This window comes from Charadrius vociferus, unplaced genomic scaffold (genome assembly GCF_000708025.1).
Source record: "Charadrius vociferus isolate BGI_N301 unplaced genomic scaffold, ASM70802v2 scaffold341, whole genome shotgun sequence".
In the NCBI taxonomy this organism is placed as follows: Eukaryota; Metazoa; Chordata; class Aves; order Charadriiformes; family Charadriidae; genus Charadrius; species Charadrius vociferus.
Genome location: NW_009646847.1, coordinates 2,978,046 through 2,992,349, shown reverse-complemented (window position 1 = coordinate 2,992,349; position 14,304 = coordinate 2,978,046).

Below are 14,304 nucleotides of genomic sequence, written 5' to 3'. Positions count from 1 at the left end.
TTTTTTATTTTCTTGTCATTTTCCTTGACAATCTGAAGTCATTGATTTTTTAACAAGCTAGAATAGGAATGCTTCATTACTAAATATTTTTTCAGGCTTGTTAAGTTGCTCTGACAATCCAGTGAGTATCCTGACTCATTTTGGGTTTCAGGGTGATCTACCTAGGATCTAGGCAGGTGTTAGTATTTAGGCTGTCAGTTGAAGTCAGCTGTTTTGGCAAAAATTAGTAGGATACTTCTGATTTCCAAGCACTGTGTTTTTACAGTGGTTCTTACATTCTTTTTTTTTTTTTAAGAGAGTGCTCCTGTATTCATAGTCCATGGCGATTTAGCTCTAAATTCCCATGGCAGAGCCTTTTTTCAATATATATGCTGTAATTTATTTCCTTACTGTTCTGGACAGTTGTCAGAGTTGATCCTAGTGATTGATTCCTGTCAGTATGTCATTAATCAACTGTCTTTGCCATTTTAAAAATATATCATCAGCCTCACAGGGAGAGCTCCTGCGCTGTTAGGATGGGTATGTGGAAGGTCGGTGTCAGGACTCTGACACCCCCCCCCCCTTGGTTTGCCTCATCCTTCCCTACCAAGAAGAGCAACATGGTGGGTCGCTGTGACCTAGATAGGAGCAGCATGGTCAGACTTTAGTGAAGGGTCTGATAATTCAGTTACCCCTTGTGACACGTGCCCTCCCACGGTGTTGGGCAGCCCTGGCCTGGGGCACAGTCTGTGCTCTGAGACATGCACTCAGAGAATCAGTCCTCTGGGGCCTCCGGACCATCCCCAGTGTGGTGGTGAGTACTCTTTTTTTTTTTCTCTGCTTTCTGGGATCCCCTCAGAAAGCAGTCAAAGCAGGACAGCAGGGGCTGGGCTGCCAGCTCCCAGAGCTGTGGACAGACTGAGAGAGCTGGGGTTATTCAGCTTGAACAAAAGAAGTCTCCGGGGAGACCTTATAGTGGCCTTCCAGTACCTAAAGGGGCTACAGGAGAGCTGGGGAAGGACTTTTTAAAGGGCATATAGTGATAGGATGAGGGGGAATGGCTTCAAACTAAAGGAGGATAGATTTAGATTAGAGAGCAGGAAGAAATTTTTCACTCTGAGGGTGGTGAGCCCCTGGCCCAGGTTGCCCAGAGAAGGTGTGGCTGCCCCATCCCTGGAGGTGTTCAAGGCCAGGCTGGATGGGGCTTTGAGCAACCTGGGCTGGTGGGAGGTGTCCCTGCCCAGGGCAGGGGGGCTGGAACTCTATGATCTTTAAGGTCCCTTCCAACCCAAACCATTCTATGATAGGATTCTGTGATGACAGTGCAACTCAGAGTACCTCTTGCCCAGTATCCCAGTGCATGGCTCATCCTCGCATGCTCTGCTCCGGCAGGACAGCCACCACCTCTCCCCCAGCTTCAAGCCAGCAAGGACAGCAGGAGCACAAGGAAAAAGTGCCTGTTGGTTCCTGAAGGGACCCTCAAGTGGCTCAGGATTTAAAAGCCTACTTTTTAATCGTGTGTATCCGACAGGAATTAGGATGTTGTTGAAACACCCCACATTGTTATACTGAACACAGATTGCTCTGAGCTCTGGCCGTACCTAGTCAGTGGGCCTTGCTGCGACTGAGCCAAGCACAGCTGGGGAACTGTGCTGGCTTGGGAATGTTGATAGATGTTTGGACAAAGACATGGTGTGCACATCTAAATCTGAGTCTGGCCAAGGAACAACTGTACAGAGTGATGATCTAGACTGAACCATGTCTCTGCCAGTGATACCTGTTACCCTGAGGGGAATGCAGCACTCGAGAAAGTGCACAAGAGAAGCTAGAGGCAACAAAATCAAATGAGATGATGAAAATGTACAATTTGATTAAGGAAATATCGGTTACTTTATGATCTTTACCATATGCACTCACGTCTATGATTAATTTATGCTAATTCAGTGCAAGACAGTAAAAATACAATCATTCAGTGCTACAAATAATGATAATAGGGTAATCCATTTATAGAGTGCTTGGATATAATTTCAACTTTTATAGTATAGTGGTATGAAAGTCTCAAGTTAGTTAAATGCACAGCAAGGTGCTAATTGCAATCCTGGTTAAAATGAACCTCAGTTTATGGTGAAGTTGCTGGTTGAGCTAATGACTTTGTATCGGAGCTAGCTGAGTCCCACTGAAGTCAGCAGCCAGACTCCTTACATAGTGAAATCTTTTAATAATTAATAACACCGGGATTTCAGTCTCCAGGGAAGTAAGCAGGGTTTGACAAGAGAGAAAAACCAACACTGGTGCATTGATCCTGTTGTGGGTTTGTTGATGTGGCCACCTTGCAGTTTTTGAGCACGTAGGGAGAGACAGAAGGAAAGCTCGCCTCACTGCCGCCCAAACTGGCGGAGCTCAAACCCCAGCAAATACTGGTTAGCAACACACAGCGGGCGCCTGTCGAAATCTGAACTGTAACATGATTTAATATCAAGACTGAGTAAATGGAACTAAATCCAGCTTGCCACAGTGTCAAATGTGAGAAGTATTTTGCAGTATTTTTCAAGAACATAAAATCTTTATTAACCTAAGAGTTAATTATTTTAAGACCGGAGAGCCTTATGCTACTTATACTAGACTAAAGCATTTCACTAAAGCAAACGTGTGGAGCTTTGCTGGGTTCAGAAAGTGTTTGTCAACCTGGTCGCAAATGTGCATGGAAACGTCAACCAAGTTTAGGCTCATTACCCAGAGCAATTCAAACCTCGCCCCTGCAGGTTTTTGGAGCACAGCAGCACCAGAGAAAGCACTGCTCGTGTTCAGGGCCATGAAAACACCATGTGTTCACACAGCGCGGTTCCCTTCATTCAGGGCTCATCTGCTTGGGAAAGCCATCCATCCAGTCTGCTCATTATAGCTGGGAATGCGACTGCAAAATGGCGAGGGAGGGAAGGGGGTGGTGTTGGGAAGCCACAGGGGCCATTTACCTGGGGACGCTGTAAAACTCACCTGCTGTGGGGTCTCGGGAGTAGGAGACAGACACACTGCACAGCCTGCGCAGGGAATGTGCTCAGTCAGCGCTGCGGTCGTGCCAAAGCCATTTGTGCAACACTTAACGTTCCCAAAACAGCCGGATGGCGCTCGAGGAGGCAGGTGAATTAACAGGAGCAGCGCAATTTGCCACAGTTTCACTCTGCTCTAAAACAAGCTTTTCTCCATGGAGAAAAAGGGTTTGTGTTTTTTTCTTCATATGCTGAACCAAGTAGCAAAATAAGGTGTTTTCCCGAATAAACTCGCTGATAATGATTTTTGTCATGCATCCCTAGCTAATTGGGGTGCAATGAAGTGCATAATTCAAATGCTATCTGGCCTGAAGGCTTAAAGAAAAGCTTAACTCTGCCTGCAAACCAGAGTGGAGATAGCTGATGTGACAACGCCTATCAGTAGGCTGCAGGCTTTCAAACGAGCGGGGGACAGAGGTGCACTATCTGATTGCAGCTTCAATTCTGCCCGCAGTCGCACGTGCTTGGTTCAGCGTAGCTACTCGATGGCCAATAAGGCATTAAATAGTCACAATGTACAGCTTACTTCAGGAGAAAATATTTTAACAGCACAGGTGACTATCCTGCATGCATTAAGAAAACCAGGACACAGCGTACCAAATTTAGTTTAGCTACAGTAAAATAATTGTAATAGAGCAATGCAGAACCCCAACTACTGAATGGTGACACCTGGCTTTTGCCGCACAGGCGAGACTAGGGTTTCCTGGATTGTATCTCTCCCTCTCTTTATATATATTTCCTGTATATGGCATATATTTAGTATTCAGAGTTTGAGACAAAACCCCACCGTTTTACAGAGAGAAGTGCCCTTCAAGCCCAGCAGCACAAACCACGGTCTCATGGAAATAGCAATTGCAAGTGGAAATTAGCCCCTGCTGTGCAACACCCCACTTTGTTATATTGCAATATATTTTCTTATTTTTCATGTGCCTGGTTCGTGTGACCCTGCCAGTATGTAAAAATGGTTGTTGACAGTTTCTTTGTTTTTGTTTTATTATAATGTAATTTATGGCATGCTGAAAGTCTGCAAGTTACTTGACTGACATTTCTCCGAGAGTCAAAAAATTGCTGTGTATACTTGACTGAGATTAAAATGGGTAGACTCTGTATAGCTGTATCCTGCTTTCAAACTGTGGGATTGGAAGGCTTCCATTAAATTGTTATTTTCAGTTATTATTAGCTCCTAAATCAGTTAATATAATTTCTTTCCCATAATGAATACACAGCATTGTAAGCCTAAATGCCATATTTTCTATTGATCTATTTCCACAACCTGTTTAGTGAAATAATTAAAATGATTTACAAGGCTGACCCAATATCTTAGTGGTTTAGTAAATCATGTTGCCGTGTGGGAAGCTCAGCTAGTTTTAAAAATCACAGCTCTTGGCAGCACCAGGACCTCGGAGCAGAGCTGCAGCGAGTGCCGTGCTGTGCCTGAAAGTGCACTCAAAGCCGGCCTGTGGAAACGCCTCCTCCGATGCTCAGAGAGAACAAGGGCTCCAACTGGTTTGTTTGTTCATCACCTCTATTCAAAGGAGGAAAATTTCCTGGTGCTACCAAGCCAGAGCAGAATTTGAGCTGCAATCTGCAGGTTATGTATCTTCACTGGCAACTTGAACGTCCCTGTTTTCTACCCCCAGAATTGACCCCCACATGTCTGTGCGGGCAGCAAAAATGGGAGCAACTGCGGAGCTTGGTATTTTTACATGCAAGACAATGTGGGAAATGAGTGTTTCTATCTTTTTTGGTTGTTTTAACTCATAAGAAGAGGACAACTCTAAACACAATCTCTGTTTAAATGCCAGGGTTATGGAGGCGCTCAGTAGAGTTCAGTACTGTCAAGACAGATACACTAAGGCATGCCCCAAAGCCTCTTAAGATCTCTGGAAGTCCCTTTGGTAATCTCAAAGGGCCATAGGTGACTCCTCAGGCGGTAGAGAGGGCTTCATTACAATGATCTCCCTGGCACAGGAGCGCCTTCCGTAATGCTGCGGGCTCTCCTGACTCCTCCACATCTCCCACAGCTCTTACTGGCAAACTCACAGGGCTTATACAGGTAGGACTTGCAAAATATTCCAGGGTTTGTTTCTAGCTCACCTTCTGGTGTTACAGTGACACTAACGGGAAGCCCTCAGAGCAGGGGCACTACAGCAATGCCTGGGGAGGAGACATAGCAGCCAGTCTCTCTAGAAAGAGTGGCAAAAGCAAACTACTAAGTAATAGTACTATTATGGTTAAATAGTACTATTATGAAAAGCTGGTAGCAACCCTTTTTCTCATGAAAAATGTGCATTTTGACAGCTGCAGTCTGGAACAAAAGGGATTGAGATGACTTCGTGGGATCAGGGCAATGGCTGCATAGCAAGGAGTGTGCAGCCAGGGCCAGCCCTTGTGGGGATCGTGCCCCCATGGGGTCCTGCCCTGGCTCGCCGCGCAGGGAGGACAAACCCTAGGGACACATGGCGGGCAGGAAGGTCACAGACCTCCAGCCTGGTCTATGACAGGAAGGACAGACCCCATAGCTCTGAAATGCGTCAGCGTTTCAGACACCATTTATAATGTCTCCACTTGCAATGCCTGAGCAAGCCTCAAGCTTGCTTTCAGCATCTAGTAGATTATTTTTTTTTTTAGTTCTACTCTTTTGCATAATTATAGAAAGAAAAGAAAAATGTCCTATAAAAACTTAAAAATTTGATGACAATTGTTGGATGCACTTTGCAGCAGATGTCATTGTCTTCCTTCCCTGACCCTAACCCGCCACCATTTCTATTTTGCTTTAAATGGACCTGTAATTTCACAATGTGAATTCAGCTGGAACTATTCTTTTTTGTTAAATAAACTTCACCCTTGTGCTGACTGCTCCAGGCTCTGAAAAGAAACACTTCTTGCTTGTGACTGTTGCAAAACGTAGGTCTGAAATTCAAAAAGAAGTGTTGGTAAATGGGCTGTAATCACACCGAAGGGCAAGCGAGTATTCCTCCTCTAGGGCAGGAGAAAATAAAGGAAAATCTGCTTTGCCTTCTGCTGCCTCAATGCTGATAATTTTACAGATCAGAGGACTTTTTTAGAAAGAAGCCTGCTGTGCTGCAGTGTGTGTTTCAGAGCTGAAATACCTATAGTCATGCCCTTAACACCACACTTGGAAGTGTAAATCAGGGCCTCATTTCTACAAGCACCACGCACCCAGCAGAACCCCGCGCCGCCGGCAGTGGAAGGCCTGTGCAGTGACACCCACCAGCAAGACCCAGCAACACCGGATTCACCACAGGGAAGAGCACGCAATGTTAATGGCATACCTATCCTCTAACGCAGGCAGCTGTGTGCACGCGAGCTGTAGGGATGTTACATGAGAGCTTGAAGGTTGGGACGAATATGATTGAAACCGGACACAAGGGTCAAAAATGACCTCAGAGAGGGACCGTAACGCACAAACACACACTGCCCCTACACTCAGCAGGGTCACAGTCCCCTCACTGCCTTCTGCATCAGGTGAACATCTCCACTTCGATGTCTGTCTGGCCTCAGAATTAGTTTTCTTCCAGAACATGACAACCACAAACCAGCAGGTGCGGGGCAGCTCTGTCAGTGCTAAGTGCCACATCGTTAGAGCTGACACGGTCCTGAGCAGAGAGGCACTCATTGCCCCGCGCCCAAACAGCGTGTGCGGGGCTGTTACATGTACATACAAGTCAGTCCTTTCCTGCACCTCCTCTGGGCACCTACCAAAGCAGCTTTGAGCTTTGCAGTCTCAAAGAACCACTGTTATTCCTGTAGGTGTGATCTGCCACTGCAGCACTCCTAATTTCACACTCATGTAACTCTTAGAAATCCTTTTAAACCACACCAACCCAGAGTGACTCAAGCTATTTGCTAACTGGGGCTCTGCACTTACTGAGCTGTGGCAAAGCAAAGGATCCCATGGTGGCTCTCTGCAAATAGCGATCGGGTCAGCTATAAGTCTGCACTTAATTAATTCTCTTTAGAGGATCTGCTTACATTAAACATTGTCTTTCGCTCCCATTCTCACCTACTGCTCTGTTTTTAAGAAGTATAAGGTGCTTAATAATCTCTACCACCTGAAATAATCACTGGCAGGATGAAAACACTCCCCCTTGCACTGCTGTCATTTTGTCCCACTGCAAAATGTATAAATTAATATCATGCTAAAATTAACATATATTGCTGAGGCAAATGAATTGGCATCACCGCGTATAGCTATTAGCTTCCAGCATTTCCTGAGAGGGGCTTTCATTTAATTACCAGCCTGACAGGCGAGCTCACTCCAGAACTGCAGCCACATTTATTACTTTTATCTCCTTGGACACCTGCCTCTCTCCGTGGTTTATCAGATTTCTGCTGAAGAGATGGACAAAATATTTTCTATTGCACCAGGTTATTGTTTCTTTAAAAGGCACTTACTAGAGCACAGACCTCAAACAGGGGTTTTTTGGTTGGCTTTGGATGGGCGCTTTTTTTTTCCTCAATTATTAAAGCAATCCAGCAGCATTAACCCCCTCGCTGCCCCACCACACCCCGGCAGTTCAGAAGACATCAGATTACGAGAGGGAGCCGAAAGCCTCACCCCCTGCTCCATGCAAGCAGTTGGCCACAGCTTGTGAAGACCTTGCCTGCAGTGGGAGTCAAACCCCCCAGATGCTGTTGCTACTTTTCATCCATGTGTGAAAACTGCAAGGGGAAATGCCGAGAGACTCCTGCGCACATGGCTCAGTGCCCTCCAGTGCAGTCCAGTAAGAGGCATCTGCCTGAATGCCTGTAGATGGTGCAGGCCACACTATCTTGTCACCAGTGCCTCTATAACTGGTTGATAAAAAGCTAATGTAGATAGAAGGAACATTAAAAAAGATAAAATGCTGCCTACGTGCATTACCAGCACAGTCAGAGCCAGTGTTAGGGGTTATAAGTAACCTGTGTGACTCCACACCACTCTGTAACCGCTGGGTAAAGTGGCTGTTATCGCCTAATGCCCCAGGCAGCAGCTCAGGACATCACTAGTTCAGGTGCTGACTGTGGCAAAAGAGACATCATGGGGTTCATTCAGCCCAGTTTCAACAAATAAATCTTTTCACTTGTTTTTCTCTGGGTCGCACTACCTGAATTTGTGGACACACACTCGTCCCATGGCCAGGACACACGTGAGCTGGCATGTTGTGACAGATGTGTTCAAATCAGTGGGACCTGCAGCTACGGAGCGCCTCGGCAGATGAGGCCTTGGTGTGTGTGTGGACTCCGCAATGCATCTCTTGGACGAGGAGAGCGCAAGCTGAGCCATTTTATTCAGGAGAATGGTTCACTCCTGACAGCCTAATTGTGTTACTTCAAAAGAGTCTGGCAGGAACAGGGCCTTGCTGATAGTGATGCCTTTGAGAAAGATGCCTCATTACAGAGGAAAAATGAGAAATTTGTATCTGTTTAATTAATGAACCTTTTCAACTTTCTTGGGAATTCATCCCAGACTAACTCCAGGCACACTGGCAGTTTGGCATGAAGCACCTGCTGGCTCTGAGCTGCACAGGAGGTGGCTGAGCTGCAAACACTGCCCTGCACGGCTGCAGCCTCCCGCTCCTTGGTGTGTCGGGGCAGCAGGAGCAGCCCCCTGAGCTGCAGGGTGCCCTCTGCCCACACCCTGACCCAAGCGCTTGGCACTTCAGCACTTTTTGGGAAACACGGCAAAAGATGCTTCAGTGAAACATAAATTATTTCAACATAAGTCTTCTGTGAAAAGTGCCTCTTCCTTCCTGTCATCTTAGTCCTAGAAAAAAACTGCTTCATCTCACTCCTGAGCCCTGAGGCTGAGTTACACACAGCACATTGTAATACTCCTGTTTATGCTTGAGAACTCACTGTGGGGTGGTCCTTGAGCGTGTGGGTGGCAGTGTCAGGAGGTTTGGAGGTGACCAGAGGAAGCACCCTGGCTGACAAGCACGCACAAATGCTGCAGCAGCCACAGTACTGCAGCACAAAGCTCTTCAAGGTGTCATTTTTCTATTGCACTCTATTACAAATAGTAACATGCAGTATGCAGTAACATATTTTTGGCCAAAACATACTTACCACGGATAAAGTGCCAAGTCAAGACACCCAAACCACGTCATACAGGCTTGCAGAGTTTGACAACCCTTTTCTAACAAAAGTCTAAAACCAAATTAAATACATTAAACTGTTCCCTCTGCTACAACTCTGATTACTATTATTACTTTATAATTTATCATTTTTAATACTCATTTTGCATCATACATCCCTATCACATACGAGCCAATGTTAATTATGTTTTAAAATAAAATATTCAACAAGATCTAAATGAGACTCAAAAAACAGCAAAAGTAATGACGGTAAGACAGACTGTCAGGGAATAATACATGAATGCAGAATGCTGGTATTAATTAGTAAATACAAGCTGTTCAGGAGCAGCAGTGGCGTCTGTCATCCTGATGTGTGTTTGGATCATACGTGATCTCAGCATGCAAGGAAACCACGCGCCCGCTGCCAAAGCCTCAGCTTACTGACTCCTCTTACTGACTGTTTTGGGGAGAAAGTGTTGCTTTTTTAGCACTGCTCTGCGAGGCAGGGCTGGGTAGTTCTAGTTTGCGGTCGTTATCTCCAGGTATTCTAGGGTCACGCATATTTTTAATAGTTTAAGAAGGACAGAGCTTCTTATTTTGATATAAGAATATATTAGTGTTTAAAAAAGCGGCCGCCTTAACTTGTGGTGAAATTGAATCCCTTCAAAATCCTCTTTTCACTGATAATTTTACTGTGATGCAGAAGAGGTTGGTGTATGGGAGAACTGGAGACCTGTATGCTAAAAAAAAGCTCAAACAGGCAAATGTCTTCCAAAAGAGGAGACAATTTTTAAACTTTTTTTTTTTTTTAGCCTAGAAACAGCTAGTTGAATGATAACAACACGTAGCTACACGTACAGCAGATTCACCGCCAGCAGCACCCAGCAGCCCGGGGCCGGCAGGCGCCCATCTCCAGCTCCGCGCAGCCGGTCCCGGTCCCGGGCTGCCCTCTAGCGACAGCAGCCTCCCTCCACACGGCCCGGGATCCGGCAACCCGCCCCAAAAAAGCCTGCTGGTTTCTTGGTTTTCATTTTAAAACCCGGCTTTTACATCATTGACATTTTCTGAAAACATTTTGGGAATATTATTTGCCTTCTGATTTCTGTGCTATTAAGATACGTTTGGATTATGTTTCCAAGCACTTTCTTGTTTTCTTCACACACAGACAAACCAGCCTTTTTAATTCACCCTGAGGGGGTGTCTGCAATCTCAGATGACAAGGAGCCCGAACCGCCAGGAAATAATGAACCTTCAGCTGGAAAGAATAGTTTATCACCTGGGGGGGGGGCGAGGGGGAGGCACATTTCATCCTAATCCATGAGTTAAAGATGAGCTGATAAAGCAGAAAAACTTACAGAGAAATATATGGAAAAGAAACATTTGTGGGATACAGGGTACATCAAAAGATGACACTCATTAACCAACCACAGCTGTCTAAAATTGGTCAGCCAAACCCATAATTCAAGAGTTTGGGCTTCCACACAGAAAACTTACAAACTTTCCTCTAGCAAACCGACAATGACAAGAAATGAAAATTCAGGCTACCAGTATCAAATACTCTGTCCAACCCCCTGGCTGGACGGTCGTTCTCACCCTGCCCGCTCACTGCCACCCTGCAGACACGACCCTTTCCGAGGCCGGTTTGTCCAGGCAACCATGAGCACCAAATCCCTGGACACAAATTGCACATGGTACACCGGCACAGCCGGACACCACACAGCCAGAGCAGGGAGGAAGACGGGTATGCAGGGTACGGTCAGCCAAGGTGCCCTAAAAATGCTGGCACGGACCCGCCCTGCGCTCCCCGCCAGGCCAAAAGGAGATGTGGGCAGGAGGAGGCAAAGGTGGGGGCGGAGGGGCAGCGAGACACAGGCAGGAGGGGTGGGAACAGCCGGGAGACTTGCACAGGCTGGCTGCACCCCGCTTCAGCACAACCGTGGGGATGGCGGTGGAAATTGTATTAGCAGCGTGATGTTCAGGAGAGGAAATCACATCAGAGCATTTTAAGTGGAAATTATTTTCACCGGTACGGATGTCCCTAGGGACCAAATTCAGCTCCTAATAGTACAGATGCCCCTAGGGACCAAATTCAGCTCCTAATGCAATTTGGCCAAGAGGAATAAACTATACTGACCTTGAGAGCTCAAATGCTTGCCGAGATAGTCCTTCTAGAGAATTATGGTATTTATTTCTTGTATCAATGACAATCAGCAAAAGCGTAACAGTGGTTATAGCCTAGTCACTTTTTACACACATCAGTTAACTTCATATACTTCTCATCTCTCACTTCAGTTCATAATTACTCTCTTTTTTTAAAAAACGCTGGTCACACATGCATGTGTTACACAAGTATCTTTAATTGCCGTCTTTGGTCACTCCAGATCTTAAGTTTTAGCTTTCTGTGTCTGTCAATGTAAAGCTGCTTCTATAACTGCTCCCACATTGACTGGGCTGTCCCCAGGGCAGCGCTGTTACCCCTCCTGGCCTGCACACGGCTTTTTCCCCATCGCTGTAACTCAACAGTACCTACAGGTACAGCACTACGGCCCCCTAGTGCACACAGTTAGATTGCATCAGTGTCGGGGTTTTGGATAGGTTTTATTATTATTATTATTTTTAAAGAACAATAAATAAAGCCATATATAGATTTAATAGAATAAGAAATGCCAACGTTGGCACCTATAACGGTATTAATAATATATATTAGGGATTTATATCACTATAAACCTATTCCAAGGTGATATACTTGAAGTAAAAAGCTTCAAAAGTCTAAGACACTAAGACAGGCGGAGTGGGTGATGCTGCACATTCAGAAACATGCATTATAATTACTTTGTTTGCATATTTCCACTTCATTTTCTATTCACATTTTACCTGTCTTTTCTCATTTTTCTAAGCCTTCTCTTTCTTATCTACAAACTGTCTTTGCGTATTTTCTTGTTTCTCAGTTTCTTTGCCTATTCTTTCTCATGTTCATTTGACAGGAGTCTCGACTCCTGACGTGGAGCCTTCTTGCTGGGACACACACTAACACTCCGATCTTGCTCCCTCAGATGTTATATCTGAAGATAAATTGGGAAATGAAGATGTAGAGCTGTTGGAAGAGACTGGCTTCCCCAGGCACCAGTTTAGCCTGGATCATTGGATTTACAACACCAGCACTGCCAACACTGATTTGACTATTAATCCCTGAAGTGCCCTAGGAATTGCAGCATAAATCCAGTGAAGGAGCACTCATATGGCCCTAAAGACCCATAGTGCTTATCCTGGTACTCCATTCATGAAAATTGATCTTTTCTTAGTAGCAATGACAACTCAAGGAGTCCATGCTTTGTAAAACCAGGAGATCTGCTTGCTGTGGCAATGTACTTAGCTGCCAGGAGGGCTGTGATACAAACTAACCGGTACTCACCCTTAGTGCTCTGCAGAGACTGGCCCTTGCTTCTTTACACACGTACAGAGAGCGCTATAATATCATTCCCTGTTAGGGGTCACTTTAGTATCTTTGTGCTCCACAGCAGCACTCAACAAAATCATCTCGTTTCCTACACCCTGTCTTAGTAATTTGCTCCCTAAGTATCCTTTACCAAGCAGTGCTTAATTATCTGCTGAGCACATATTCCCCCATGACAAGAATAGAAACCTCTTCTGTATTTGGAGAACCATCGTGTCTGAGCACAGGGCAGCACGCATTGGGACTAGGCTGGCAAGGAAAAGGAATTAGTGCTTTGATTTCCAAGTACCTCCGTGTTGTACAGCAAGCAAGACACTGTCCTAACCCCGGAGGAGAAAGGAAGCGACATATCAGAGGAGGTAAAGCCCACAGCGAGTGTCATCTTCCTGATTTTTTAACCTTGATTGCTAGAAACATGAGGATAGATTTTAAACAAAGATCTCATATTGAAGGGTGTGTGAAGACAGGCACGTTACAGTAGCATTTGACACACTGTTAGCTACTGGGAACAGCTGACTGTGAGCATGCAAGAGCCAGATACCTGCAATGGCAACAAGGGCAATGGCTGGAAAGGCACTGAAGGACAGGTTGGGACTAGGAAAGAGTCTCTCTCCTACCAAGAGAAGTGGGATGGGGAGAACTTCGGCGGGGGGTAGAGAGGGCCTGTGCCTGCCCAAGGCCCGAGGAGCTCAGGCAGTGGCTGGTTTCAGCACTGCATTTGTAAATCCTGGGTGGGGGAGATCTGCAGAACAAATGAGGTGAGGGGGCTGCAGGATGGAAAGGTGGAAATGAACGTCCCAGCATCTCTGATGGGAGCAATTGCAGGATGAGGGAGAAGAAGTGAGGGTTGACATGTCCAGGCTGCCTGTCACAACGAGCATACACACTCTAAAGCAATGCTGTTACTGTGGGAAGGATGCTAACAAATCACTACTCAAACAACAGACTTGTCTACTCCAAGTGTACATGAAGTGGTGGACGATTAGAGAAAGTAACGTGGTCTGCACTACAGAAGGTATGATGACAAAACTTTTTTAAAAAGAAATTTCCCGATGATAGTAACTATCTGGTGCTCAACTTACTCTCCCAAGTGAGATAATTTGTTAGTATAAAAGAGAGAAATAATAGCCAGATTTCATTTTGTAAGACTGTTTCTTTGATTCCGGCTAGAAATAATGTTAATTGTGCATCCTGATCTCTGCTGAAATAAACCTGTGATTTGTGTAATAATAGCAATGTGACGGTCCAGACACCTAACAGAAGTTAGAGGCACTAAATGGTCCCTATCTAGCTTAATCTAAATGGCTAATCCAACAATCTACTCTGGCCACAGCTTCCCCCTTTGTAGAACCTCAGGGTTGTGATAAGCAGTGTCACTTCCTGCTTTATGCCCTTTTCTTTGCATTTCGATCTTAGTGATGGCTTCCTTCTAGACCAGAGTCTAGCACGGTTTGTGATTAATGAGGGACAAGGGGCTTTTTGAGGCTCTTGAGTGTGCAGACCCCACGTTAGCAACAACCCAAACCCGCTGGTATATGTAGGGAGGCTGTGCTTTCCAGGACATGCAGGGGTCTTGGTTACCTCTAGCAGTGGGGGAGAGGGTAACAAGACGGTCTTTCTTTTCATATGCTGAGTAGCATAAACTCTCTATAAAAGCTTTTTAGCAAGCAGAATCTAACCATTCCCGCCCCCCCCTTTTTTTTTTTCTCCCTTTTGCTGAAAGGTTTTGCCGGAGAGGGGGAGG